The sequence below is a fragment of the Macrotis lagotis genome, chromosome 4 (genome assembly GCF_037893015.1).
Source record: "Macrotis lagotis isolate mMagLag1 chromosome 4, bilby.v1.9.chrom.fasta, whole genome shotgun sequence".
NCBI classification, from domain to species: domain Eukaryota; kingdom Metazoa; phylum Chordata; class Mammalia; order Peramelemorphia; family Peramelidae; genus Macrotis; species Macrotis lagotis.
Window position 1 is genome coordinate 121,913,987 of NC_133661.1, and position 14,855 is coordinate 121,928,841.

Consider the following 14,855-nt stretch of genomic DNA (forward strand, 5'->3'; position numbering starts at 1 on the left):
CCCTCACTTTCTGTAACTATCCTCATTTCTCCAGTTTCTAAAAAAGACATACTATTCCCAAAATAAATTCCCATTCTTTTCTTCAGCTCAATATACCTCTATTCCTTTAGCTCCTAGAAAGAGATCAAACCACTCACCTATATTCCAATACCATACCTATCTTCTTCAGGACACGTACAAAACAAATCTCATTCTTCAATTCAGATACCCTTGCCTCCCCTCCCCCACGGAAAAAACCTAAACTAAGTGTCCATTGTATTGATTATATGTAACTGCTCTGGGTTGGTCACTGAGATGTTGCTCAGTGCTCTCCTTTAAACTAGTGTCTCTTTTTATAAACACATTAATATCTCTACAATGATCTCAGTCTTTCAAGCTAGAAATCTTGATATCTCTTCAGATATTTTTTCTCTCCCTTTCTGTCCTCTATATCCATTCTGTCACTAAAGTCTATTCCTTTTCTCCTTCAAAATATCCTTTCTTCTTTATAACTAAAATGAACAATCTTAATACACAGACCTTTTTCAAACATTAAATTATAGCAATACACTTAGTGGCTATCTCTCTCCCCCTTCCTGCATCCTGCAATCCATACCTCTGCCTGAACATTCTAAAGTTATTTTCATCACTTCCCACTCAAAGAACTATATAGCTCCCAATTATCAACTACCCTAAGACTCAACTGTCTAGTCTTTAATGCCCTCCAAATAATAGTCCAATTTTATTTTCAATAAAATCAAAAACTGAAACATCTTAATATATAGCCTTTTGTTCAGTCAACTCTATTACTTGAACATAACCATGTTCATTCCCCTAGAATGTCTATTTACCTTCTACTTATCCACTGATTTCTCCTCTCCTGAACTGCTTTTGCATGTTTAGCTGTATAACATATACTTATTCCCCAATTATTTCACAAGCTGAAAATTTGTGTGCCCAGTTATATTATAAAGTCCTACAAGTAAAGACTTTATTTTATAATTCCTCATATTTCTCATAGCACATAGAATACTTGATTGAAACTTGTTAAATGTTCAGCAAAGATTTAATTATTTTAAATAAACATCCCCAAGATTCTGAAACAAACTCCAAAGTTCAGATATACAAACCCCACTATATGAAACCAACTTTGTGCATCCTCCCCCTAAGCACATTAATGTTTGTTGTGTTTTCAAAGATACAATCATTCATGTATATCATATATACTTCACTATTTTTAATGATTATGTTAATTATTTTCTATTTAACCTCTATTTAGCTTGATGTATACACATTTATTCATATTTATCTCTATTAGATTGCAAGTTCCTTTTTGTATCCCCCACCCCCTTAGTGTTTATTTTAGCATAGTATCTGGTACATTTAGATAACTTAATAAATGCTTACTGAACTGAAGTAATGACCATAATCTCAACAAGTAGGATCCCTAAGAGTACCAATTGTGTTTTCCTCACCATATATAAAGAGATGTGTTTCAAGCTCTCATACTTTTACAGGGACCTTCAATTATTTTCAATCTGCCTGTTCACATTTTTGCTCAAGGTCTTTGGCTGGCTAAATTATCTAAGTCATTACAGAATTTCAGAGTTGGAAGGGCTTTTGTCTAATTCCTTTATAGATAGAAAAGGTAAGAAGTGACTCTCAAGGTCACACTAGCTTAGTTTGTAGTAAAAACAGGATCAGAACCCATCTCTCACTTTCCCAATCTAGTTATTTTTTAGCTGATAAAGGGGAAAAAAACCCATTGAACTTGCTGATATAGAAATTTTATCTATTTTCTCAGAAAAATGTATAGTTTAACATTAATTCAAATTTAGTTACTCAACATTCCTAATTTTTAATTTCCATTACAAAATTATGTATACATAAAATATCAATTATATATGTTAGCAATAATACATGATATGACATTTATTGTGTGCCTGTGTGTGTAATGCTGACAATAATAATTTCCTTTTGGGCTGTGATGGGATGTGTTAAATTAGAACAAGTGCTTATAGTTATATGTAAATTGAATAAACAAGTGAACTTCCTCATGTCTTAAGACTATTTAGAATATAAACATTTTAGGGGGGCAGAGCCAAGATGGCAAGAAGAAGGGATCCAGTCTTAGGCGCTATCTGATAAAACTCATAAGCTAAGGACTCTAACTAAACTTTCAAGAGACAGAACCCACAAAGGGACCCAGTGAGGCAGTTCTCCTCAATGTAACCTGGAAAAGAGCAGAAAGGTTCTGCTCCCTGGGGTCGGAGGGGCGCCCGCCAGAAAGGTAGCACGCCAGAGCGAAAGAACTTCAGCCTCCCGGAGGCAGCCCCAGGGCGCTGGGAGCCCCAGCTCACAGCAGCGGGGGAGTCTCCTGAGATGCACTCCGGGGAGCATCAGGCACAAAGTGGGGGAACAGCGGGGGAACCTCTGCCAGAGTGAGCACTTGGAGCCCAGCCCTCAGGGCACACAGCAAGCAGCTTGGTCTTTCGGCAGCCCTGATCTGAAAACAGAAGCAGGCAGAGCCGGTAAGCAGGAGCCTCCAAGGGCATGAGCCCATTGAGCTGAGGGAGGGGAGTGAAGAGAGAGAAACTGCAGAGATCTGTCCTCTGTCCCTGGAACAGGATTCTGGGGCTCTGACCACATTCAGATCCTGATAGCAGTCTAGGCCCCCCCAATAGAACAGTAGGGCTCCCCCACCTCGGCCCCGTGGCAGAGGGGGGGTGCATATGGTCATTCACAGACCAGGAAGGAGGACAGAGCCTCACATACTGAGACCCTTGTGGGAGTGCCCCAAAAGCTCAACCAGGCCCAGGCTGGGAAAATGAGCAAGCAGAGAAACAAGAGGAAGACCACTGAGAAATATTTTGCATATGATCCCAAGAAGGATCAAAATACTCAGTTTGAAGATGAGGAAGCACAAGCTCCTGCATCTAAAGACTCCAGGAAATACAGAAATTGGGCTCAGGCTATGACAGAGCTCAAAAAAGACTTTGAAAATCAAATGAGGGAGATAGAAGAAAAACTGGGGAAAGAAATGAGAGATGCAGGAAAAATGTGAAAATAAAGTCAGTAGCTTAGTCAAGGAAATACAAAAAAATGCTGAAGAAAATAGCATGCTAAAAACCAGCTTAAGTCAAATGGATAAACAGTTCAAAAAAGTTATTGAGGAGAAGAATGCCTTAAAAAGCAAAATTGTCCAGATGGAAAAAGAGATAAGAAAACTCTCTGAAGAGAACAAATCCTTCAGACAAAGAATAGAATTCAGGGAGATTGATGAATTTACCAGAAATCAGGAATCAATACTTCAAAACCAAAAAAAAAAATAAAAAATTAGAAGAAAATGTGAAATATCTCATTGAAAAAACAACTGATATGGAAAACAGACTTAGGAAAGATAATTTAAAAATTATTGGAATACCTGAAAGTTATGATCAGGAAAAGAATTACTACAGGAAAATTGCCCTGATATTCTAGAAGTAGAGGGCAAAATAGAAATGCAGAGAATCCACAGATCTCCCCGAGAAAGAAATCCCAAAAAAACCAACCCCTAGGAATATTATAGCCAAGTTCCAGAACTCCCAAGTCAAAGAGAAAATATTACAAGCAGCCAGAAGGACACAGTTCAAATACCGTGGAGCTGCAGTCAGGATCACACAGAGTCGACTTAGCAGCAACTACAATGGAAGCTCGTAGGGCTTGGAATACAATATACCAGAAGGCATAAGAGCTTAGAATGCAGCCAAGAATGAACTACCCAGCAAGGCTGAATGTCCTCTTCCAGGGAAAAAGATGGACTTTCAATGAACCGGGGGAATTTCAAATGTTCCTTTTGGAATGGCCAGAGCTGAACAGAAGGTTTGATCTTCAGATACAGGACTCAGGTGAAGCATGGAGATTGGAGGAGAGGGAAAATATGAGGGACTTAATGATGATGAACTGCATGTATTTCTGCATAGAAAAATGATAATACTCACATGAGCCTTCTCAGTTAATAGAGCAGGTAGAGGGAGCTTTTATAGTTGAAGCACAGGAGAAAGCTGAATTTGAAGATAAAATATGGTGTAAAAATGGAGTCAATAGAAAAAAAGGGAAATGGAATGGGAGAAAGAAAAAGGAGAGGGGGAATAGGCCAAGATATTTCATATAATAAGATTTTTCTTTATTACAATGAGCTATTGCAATGATATGGAAGGGGAGAGGCAAGGGGGAATGAGGGAAACTTTGCTCTCATCAGAGGTGGCTAGGAGAGGAAACAGCATATATACTCAATGGGGTATAGGCATCTGGAGTAAGAAGGGGGGGAAGCAGGGGGAAGGGGTGGGGATGTGAATAAAGGGGGAGAGGATGGACCACGGGGGGAGAGTGGTCAGATATAACACATTTTCTTTTTTGCTTCTTGCAAGGAGCTGGGATTGGAAGGCCTGTCCAGGACCATAGGGCCAGGTAGATTCTGGGCCTAAGGGGTGATATGGGGGCTCGGGGCCTCTTGGCCCCAGGGGTGGAGATCTGTCTGCTGCGCACTCAACTACCCTACAGCAGAGTCAGAGTGAAAGGAGAGAGAAAATATAGTATATGGTAGTGGAGAAATAAGAAAGGAGGGAGTTGCGATCAGCAATGGCAACGTTGGAAAAATATGGAAGTAACTTTTGTGATGGACTTATCATAAAGAATGTGATCCACTCACGACAGAGTTGATGGTGTTGGAACAAAGACTGAAACACATTTTTTGTTATTATTATTTGGGGGAGGGTGCAGGGCAAATGGGGCTGGGTGGCCTGCCTGGGGCCACATAGCAGGGTGATCATTGGGTGTCTGGGGCCGGATTTGGACCCAGGTGCTCCTGGCTCAAGGGCCAATGCTCTGTCTGCCACCCAGCCACCCCTACTATTATTACTATTTTATTTTATTTTGGGTCTTTTTTTTCTTCTTTTTTGGTTTTTGCAGGGCAGTGGGGATCGGGTAGCTTGACTGTCACACAGCTGGGTGATTGTTGGGTCTGTGGGGCTGGATGTGGGCTCGGGTGCTCGTGGCTCCAGGGCTGCTGCTTCGTCCATTACGCCACCTGGCCATACCTACAATTATTACTATTATTTTTTTTATTTTAATTTTTTTTCTCTCCTGTTTACTTTATTACTCAAGCAAGTCTATATTCATGAGGGGAGGGGGTATTTTGTTCAAGAATATTTTATTAATGTAAAAAAAATTTGTACAAAATGAGAATAAAAAATTTAGAAAATAAAAACTAAAATAGAATATAAACATTTTAGAGCAGGAGTCAATATCTGTTCATTTTTGTGGTCCATGTAGATGACATTGCTCTCTCTCTCTCTCTCTCTCTCAAATGCCTTGTCCAGGCTCATACAATTGAGTCTACACTGAACTCATCTCCCTGACATCAGGTCCCTTAACCTCTCTACTGAACCACCTCACTTGCCAAAAATCATCTATCACACTTTTGTAAGAAACCTACAAATATACCAATTTATATGAAAGAAAAAAAATGATTTGATGGAAAAAAAATCACAAAATAAGAAATGAACATTCTTGTAGCTTTAAGAACAAATGTTTCTGTAACTTTTAAGACAAGGGAATCAAATACTGTTTTTAAATAGCGAACCCAAAAATTTCAATTTCCTGGATGTATCTTTTTTTTTTTTTAGGTTTTTGCAAGGCAATGGGGTTAAGTGGTTTACCCAATGCCACACAGCTGGGTAATTATTCAGTGTCTGAGGCCACATTTGAACTCGGGTACTCCTGACTCCAGGGCAGGTGCTCTATCCACTGCGCCACCTAGCCACCCCTGGATGAGTATTTTAAATGTAATATCTTTATTTTAAAAATACTTAAAAACCCAATTGTATATGAGTATATACTTAGACCACTTGTGATTTTATCTTTGTTAAGATGTTTCTAGTGAGGGTTTCCTCTCTCCATTAATGCAGATCCACAGCTACTCTGCAACTTAAGAGTTATAAGAGAGTATTTTGGGAACCCTGAGGGATCAAATGACTAGCCCAGGTCATACAATCAATATGCATATGAACAGTACTTGAACACAGATCTTCCTGACAAGAAGGCTAGCACTCTAATCATCAAACTGGTCATCTCTCAAATTCGGAGAGACAGAAGACCATGGTTTTAATCCCAGACTTTTCCAATAATTAAGCATTCAACCTTTTTTCACTTCATTTCTCTGAGCATCAGTTTGTATTTCTGTAAAATGAAGGGTTCATTCTAGAAGCCTGAGGTTCTTTTGTTGTTTAGCTATTTTGGCCACATCCAATTCTTCATAACCCCACTTGGGGTTTTTATGGTAAAGGTTTGTCATTACTTTTTTTTTCCCACTTAAAGATGAGAAAACTGAGGTAAACAGGTTTAATTAAGTGATCTTGCCCCAATCACCCAGCTAGAAAATGTTTGAGATCAGATTTGAATTCACAAAGCTAAGTCTTCCCGACTCCATGTCTCTTAGCCACAACATGAAAAATAGCCTAGTGAGAACATTTTAAGCAAACATTTTATTAAAGACTGATAATGCCAAGGTCAGTAAGAACCAAGATATTAAAAAAAATCTGATGTATACAACTGCAAATAATACAGTCCAACCAAGCTGTGTTGCAGGATACCTGAAAAGAAGGGTCTCTAACCAAGAGATCCTAAAATACCTTCCAGTCCTCAAACTCCTGATATTATGATATTTGAATGTTGTCTAGAAACCCATGAAGGATCACTATCAAACTCTGGGGAAGGAGAAAAATACTTAATTCTGGCAGTCTGAACTAATTTAAAAAAATTTTTTAAATCTGTTATCCAGTTTCATATAGTAACATATACAAGAAGGGAAGTTGGAGTAGTATAATACGTATTAAAATTACAGCTAAGCTAATTCTTTTGATTTTAGAATAAATGTCAAAATTATTCTAGGGAAGGAAAAAAGTAAAACATTAACCAAAGAAGAGAAAGAAAGAAATCATCATGGAATATAAAATGGATAATTCTGATTACATCAAATTATGTTTTTGCTCAAACACAAGCAATGCAGGAAGGAAAAAGAAGACTAGAAGGAAAAAAGAAAACTGGAAAATATTACAGAATGTTTCTGACAAAGGCCTCATTTCTCTAATATATAAGGTATATATAAAATGCAATAAATTTGTAAGAATACAATTCCTAATGTAGTCAAATGCTATAAAGTTTTCAGAAGAAACCAAAACTATTATCTTACTTTAAAAATGCCCTAAAACACTATTGATTAGAAAATGCAAATTAAAAACCATTCTGAGGTATCACCTCACACTTAACAAATTGGAATGACAAACGGAAGGGATGTGGAAATATAGAGTCACCTATGCAATGTTTGTTAAGAGTTGTGAGCTGATCCAACCATTCTGGAGAATAATTAGAGCTATGCCCAAAGGGCTATAAAACTGTGCATACACCCTTGGACTCAACAGGTCTATATCCCAAAGAGACCAAAAAAAAAAAAAAAAAACAGGTAAAGGCCTATATCTACAAAAATATTTATAGCAGCTTTTTCTGTGTGGTGGTAAAGAATTGGAAATCAAGAGGATGTCCATCAATTGGAGAATGGTTGAATAAGTTACAGTATATGACTATGATGGAATACTATTGTGCTAAGAAAAAGGACAAAATGGTTTCAGAAAAAACTTTCAAAGAATTATATGAATTACTGCTAAGTGAAGTGAGGAGGCCCAAAACTACATTGTACACAGTAACAGCATTACTGTCTTATGATCAACTATATGAATAGCTTAGCTATTCTCAATTACAATGATCCAAAACAATTCTGGAGGACTTATGAAAAATGCTATTCACTTCCAAGTAAAAGAACTGATGGTGTCCGAAAATAGATTAAAGCATAGTATTTTTTTTTCAACTTTACTGTTATTGTTTTTTAGTCTGTTTTCTATTTTTTTGGTCTGAATTATAAGCATGAATAATATAGAAAATAATATATACTAATATAGCAAAATCTTTCCCAGAGTAAATTTTAAGTAAATTTGTCTTGGGGTCAACTTCTTGAAAAAAAACTTCAAGGTTCATAAAAGATTCAGCAAATAAGACTACATGATAGTTTGTGACCATTTGTTCTTGATATCATTGTTGACCAAAAAAAAAAGCGTTAAAACTGTAGCAAAAGAGATAGAAAATAAATTACAAGGGACAAATTTCTTGCATTGTTAAGAATTGCTAAACAAGCCTTGAATACATGGAAATAGGATATAATTTTATATGTCCTTAAAAGGGAACCTGATGGTACTAGAATGGTATTAGCGCACCTTCATTCTAGTTCTGACACCATCAAGTAACAGCTGCATAAATGGAGTAAGATTTCATGATTTTTTAGAAATATAGTCTTATATGCTAAACAATGCCTTTTGACCAATATCCTATGAAATATGCTACATTTGAAGTTTAGTTAGGAGTCAATGCTCATGGAAATACTTATGCCAAGATTTTTCTATTTCCCTTTAAAAAAAACTATCACTACCTATATTCCACCCTCGATATCCTACAGATGGTAGGGTGAAGGAGAGGGCAGAAGAAAAGAGAAGGAAAAAAACAAGTCTTCTAAGATATTTAATCATGTTGATTTAACTATAGCTTCTCACAAATAAGGAAAAAAAACATTATTCACTATGTCCAATTAAACAGGGTTACAGGCTTAAGGCTCTACTCACACAGTTGAGGTTGATGAACAAACAGCTGTCCTGTATCTTGAGACAGACATTAGCTTCCTGACTTCCCTATCCTCATAAGCAGCTACTTAAAGTTTGAATTTTATGCAGAAAACATTTTAAAGCCTTCAGTGTTTTATTGCAGCAGACTTCAGTTTCATTCCTGTAACACATTTAATATGAAAGAATTGAGACAGTTAAATTCATTATGAACGTTCTAAAAATATAGTCTAAAATTTTTAAGGAACAGTTTCTTTACTTTTTATATTATTAGAAAATGATTCGTTATAAGCATTCTTAAAAAAAAAAGTAACACAATCCATCAGAAACTTTTCATAAGGTGATTATGGGTAGGTTTAGGTTAAAAAGTTCCATACAAAAATATTCTCTTATTTTGTCTGGTGCACGTTAGGAGTAGACACTAACTTTTGGAAATTATTTGTCAATCCTCTCCATAACTACTCCTACTTCCTGCAACGTCACCCCCCCTAAGTCCCCAGCTTTTCATGAATATTAAAATGAGCAGAGTAACTCTCTTAACTTAAAGGGTATTTATTTGAATTATTTACCACAGGCAGTCCCTGACTTTTGCAAGACCTCACCATCTAAATAACTACTAGACCCAGAACCAAAAATCCCAAGTTCTCTATCATAGGAATATATGAAGTTCCTATTCCATTTGCCCTGGCCAGAGTGAACATGTTTGCATGCTTTGAATAGGAAAGGAATCAGTTTTCTACCCTAAGAGGGGATGAGTGAGGCAGTGATCAGAGATTTGCAAAAGTGGGGCTTAAAATACATTTCCCTGACCAATTCATGCTATGAGAAGGCAAATTTTATATAAGGTGTATTTGAAGTTCCTACACATGAAAATGGGTTCCTAATTTCAGAGCTAACTTCCTAAGATTTTGGAACACATACTGCAAATTTGGGAAGTGCCCCTAGAATAACAAAATAATATCCTTTTTTCTACTTTTCTTTCCTTATGCCTAACATTTTTGTATTATGTCTAGAACAGTATGTATTAAAGAAACAATTCATTCTTCTCTTCCCCATTCTCCAAAGAAACTTTTAATTTTCTTTTTTTTGGGGAGGTGCTGGGGTGATGATGAAGAAATAAAGGGGAGGTAGAAGTTTACATACTAAGAACAAGAGATTTAAGTATTAAAAAAGTAGAATATTAAGTCTCAGTGGCAACAAATCAATTTTTACTTTAGCAATCACCAAATCTTAAAAGTTTTATTTAAACAGTATATACTATTATAGATATAAATATTAGGTCATTCAGATTAACCCAGCTAAGGTCAAGTTTTAGGTCAAGATATTTTGATTTCTTTTTCTTTTCATATTATTTTCAAAAAATATATATTAAAGTTGTATTCTCATTCACCAAACAAACGACCATGAATGATAGATTCACAGACTGTAAAACCTAAAAGGGACATAAGATCTACAGTCCTTATTTTAGGGATGAGGAAACTGATTCAAGGAAGTTGAATGATATGCCCAATGAAACCCGGGTCTTTAACTCCAAATCCAGCATTTCCTATTAATATCACAAAAAGAGGCAGTTTGCCTCTGACACCACATTGACAAACAAGAATACCAGTATCTCCAAGATGAGAAAGAGATCCCACTAGTTACAGCAATTGCCTACAGGAATCTGTTTACCTTTTTAGTTGGCATTCATGTTTTCACAAGTTGAGTACCAATTATGAAAAATAACTAACATTTCCAAAGAGCTTTATAGAGTTTGCAAAATACTTTACATTTATCATCTCATTTGATCCCCACAACAAACACTGTGAGGTGGGTATTAATATTATTCCCATGTTAAGCCTAAAATGGATTAAGGGACTTCCCCAGGGTTACACAAGTTATTTAAGTACAGGAGGTGGGGTTTGAATGCAAGTCCAGCCCTCTACCCTCAACACTACTTAATGCTTCAAATTGTTGCTAAATAAGACTCAGAATGGGAGGCTCTTAAAGACTTCTACTTATTCATTTTAGAAGAAGGAAACTAAAGTGGTAGAGCCTCCTGATTTCTAGTTCTTACTTATATAATCGTTATCTGCCATGATGATTTTTAATGATATTTTTAAGAGTTTTTTTCCATTTTATTGGAAAAATTTTCCTCATCTCTTCCATACTAAATGCATCATCTAATTGAAATAATCAGAATCATGAAATCAGAATAAAGTACTACTTTAAACTGAAACATCTGACATACCTGCTTTGCTATAAAAGGTGACCAAATGCACAAGTCCACTCATAATATTCCAAAAGTTTCTTTACAATCTAAGTTACATTGTATACATACAGGTATTCGTTTTACAGCACTGAAAGACATAAGCCAAAATCTCATAAGAATGTTACAATCTGACCATCTTCTAAACAGTTGTCTAAATATTTGTTTCTAAGCTCTTTTAAAATATTCTTCAGTACTATTTATTAAAACCCTATGAATTTCAAATATGTGACTTTTACTGTCTCTGTCTTCACTGGTAAACCAAATAAATTTGCCCTAAATTTATACAAAACGTAGGGATGGCTAGGTGGCGCAGTGGATAGGGCACTTGCCCTGGAGTCAGTATAGTACCTGAGTCCGGACTCAGACACTAAATAATTACCTAGCTGTGTGGCCTTGGGCAAGTCACTTAAACCCATTGCCTTGCAAAAGCAAAAACCTAAAAAGAAAAAAAAAACCCACTAAATTTATACAAAACATTCTTTAAATGACTAGGCCTACAAAGAAAGTTTCCCTTGACTCCCTATACTTGAAATTAGGTAAATTAGCTTAATATGATTTTAGTATAAGACAAATAAGTGATTTCAACACATCTTACTACTTCCAAAAGGTAAGACAATGTGCTAATTTTATTCTAAATCATACCAGGAAATTTACAAAATCTTTTCAGGTGCCTGACAAACACTTTCTACCCAGGATACTTAAAAATAACACTAGAAAAGGTTAAGTAGAATGGGTATTTTATACACCAAGTTTCCTAATTCTTGTTATTTCTAGTATTTAGAAAACATATCCCAAATATATGTAGATTAGTTACTGCAAAATGTAGACATTTAATTGACTTTTTAGAAGGATAATGTAAAGAGAAGCAGTAAGACTCTATGCAGAGTTGAACAAATTAATTTTGATTAAAAATACGCAATAACAATTTATGAACACCTCTCCTCAATGAAGGGGGAATAGAACTCTAAAACCTTGAATTATTCCAAATTGACAATGTACGAATCTCTGACACAGAAGAATGAAGGGTTTTAGAGGTCTTATACCTTTGTCACTGCTTCAGAAAATATTGTAATAAGAATGCAAATGTAGGAATAAAACTAGTAGCTGATTGGACAAATGTCAAAACAAACAGCTCCAAGTCAGTGAGGAGAGAGGTCTCTGGTAGTAGATGCTACACATCTCTTTCCTTGTCCATAAAGCTGTTGACTTGTTTCTGGTAAGTTAAGTACCTATTACTTGGAAGAATCAGAAAACAGTCAATAAAAATAATCTCACTATGCTTCCTTACCAATTAGATCACATCTGCATAATTGTATGCAATTGTAGGTAGGCACACTGTAAAAAGGCTACTGACAACCTACAGTACATTCAGAAAGCATCTAGGACGGAGAGCCATCTAAAGATCATATATAAACAACGGCTGAAGGAATTAGCTAAGTTTAGCCTAATCATAAGATTTGGGAGGTAGGAAGGAAGATAAGGACAAGACTGCTGCCTTCAAATATGATCATTATCTGAAGAAATGTCCTACATGAGTGGGATATTCCCTCTTAAGGGATAATATTCCTAGTGAAATTCTCTCAAGGTTAAAAATCATTAAAACAAAGACAGACTATTACTCTAGACTATTCTTAGAAGAAAGAGGGAGAAAGACCTTGCATTCCAAGCCAGGCACCCTCCTGATTCTGTTAGGGAGGAAATAGTGAACTATTTCCAGAGAGACCTTGCATTTTTAGTTAGTCACCTATTTGATGATTAAAACTATCTTAACTGGGAGAACAGTAGACTGTTCCCATGAGAAAAACCTTGCATTCCAACAAAGCTCATAAGAATCCTCTTGTTTGATGATAAGTAGACTGTTACTTCAATTAAGACACTTATAATCCTGAAGGTTATTCTCACTATCTGGACGGTGAGGTAATATTTTATGAAAACCTTTCATTCTTTTCTTTGTTTCTGGGCTTTTCACAAGTAGAATGTAACTCTGAAGACTAACCAATGAATTGACAGAAAGGGACAATAGGGAGGAGAGGAAAGGCCACACAATCTTGCTTGACTGTCAATTGGGGCAGCTCCTTGATCTTCACTACCTTTGTGAGACTTGGAATGTGCCCTTTACTCGAGAAAAGCCAAAATAAATTTTCTTTTTTGTTCAGAGGAGTCTCTATAGTTTTTTAAGTGGATTTTTATCCCCCCCCCCCCACACACACACACAGAAAAGAAATAAGATCTATTCTTTCTCCATCTAGAACTAACCAATACTGGAAGAGATTTCCATTTGAAACCTAATGAACTCTCAGAACTGATGAACTAACGTAGAGGTTGGACCACTTTGTGAGGAATATAAAAGGAATGTTTTTTTCATTGAGGTGGAAAGGAATGAATAATAGCCAAATGTTAACAGTTTCTACAAGATTATCAAAAGCAGAATGGCATGTGACAAAAATTAGAAATAATCAATGCTGCAGAAGTAGTGAATAGGCAAACCAATAAATAGACTGCTTACACTGCTGGTGGAACCATAAATTAGTGCAAGCTAACAAATATAATTGCACATTATGCTTTTCTTAAAAAAAAAGTGAACAAAATGTCCACATTCATCGATTCAAAAATTTTCCTGCTAGAGGAAATTGAGATAAAGGATACTGAAAGAGAGATTTCCTATGCAACAAAAACATCTGCAGCAGATCTCTCTGTGGTAGCAAAGAAATAGAGACAAAGTAGTTGCGTTCAACTGACAAATGCCTAATAAGTTACTGTTTAGCTGAGAAAGGAGGGAGATATGGAATAGTTTGAGAAGATGGTACAGTATAATGAAGGTTTTTTTTTAAAGGATAATCTTTACTATGTTTGAAAACAGCAGGTAAGAAACCACTAAATAAGAGAAATTTTTGAGAGGGGGGGTAACAGAGATTGTAAAATCTTTAAGAATATGGGAGTGGATGGAATGAGAACACATGTTTAAGTGGTTGACCTTGGCAAGGAATGGGCCATCTTTTTCAGAAACTGGGGATAAAGGAGAAATCAAAAGTTTGAGGGATAAAGCCTTCAAGAGGAGGGATCTCATACCAAAATTGCCTGTTTACTGAAAGAACTGAGGCCAAGTCCTCAATTGGGGGGGGGGGGGAGAAGATATGAAAGACTTGAGAAGAGAGACTTGAAATAGCTACTATAGGAAGTGAGACTGGTAATCAATTGGGAAGGGGAAAAAGGACAGCCTTGCTGCAGTAAGAACCCAATTGAGGTTGGTCAAGTTATTTGTAATGATGGAAAATCAGCACTCTTCTAAGACTTCTTCTAGCTTTGTACACCAACTCCTGGATAGGAAAAGAGGAGATATGCAGTGAGAGCTAGGCGACAGAGTGGACAGAGCACCAGTCCTGGAGTCAGGAGGACCCAAATTCAAATCCTAATTCAGACTTAATAATTTCCTGGCTCTGTGAGCTTAGGCAAGTTACTTAACCCCAATGCCTTGCAAAAAACAAAACAAAACTAAAATACAAGTTGTGGTTTAACAAGACAAGAAAGGCATTAATATAAGGGAGAAAGGGATTCAAGTGCAGATTATACTGTAGAGTTGAAATAATCATAATCAACTACTAGGATAAAGAGAGGAAAGTGAATTCAGAAAGAGGCTAATGGTCTGATAAAATACTGAGAAGTAGAGGGAACAGAGGTATCAATGAACAGATACAGTATAGATGAAGCCTAGGAAGCAAGATTAGAAAAGTTGCTGAGAGGCGACAGAATGTGAGCATTTCTAATTAGGAAAGTGTGTAAATAGTTGAGGTTGAGGTTATGATTATTTCTATGTGAATCTTAAGTTACAAAAAGTACAACACTGCACCTTGAAGATGTTGAGGAAACTTGGAGGTTAGGGTAGCTTGAGAGAACATATACAAGGACAAGCTTCTTGAGAT

At 36.3% G+C, this 14,855-nt stretch overlaps 1 protein-coding gene across 8 annotated transcripts in view; it reads right to left on the bottom strand.

Moving 5' to 3' along the window:
- Positions 1–14,855, bottom strand: part of ZFAND6 (zinc finger AN1-type containing 6) — a 112,576-nt gene that overhangs the window by 37,370 nt on the left and 60,351 nt on the right. For 3 of the 8 annotated variants that reach the window (XM_074234015.1, XM_074234014.1, XM_074234019.1), the window contains 2 exons: positions 10,915–11,023; positions 8,688–8,847 (listed from right to left, as the gene is read on the bottom strand). The exons of 2 other annotated variants lie outside the window; for them this stretch is intronic. The gene's annotated coding sequence lies outside the window, so the exon portion shown is untranslated. Of the gene's footprint in view, positions 1–8,687; positions 8,848–10,914; positions 11,024–14,855 lie in introns of those variants that run through there. 3 more of the 8 variants (XM_074234017.1, XM_074234016.1, XM_074234018.1) reach the window with 1 other exon arrangement.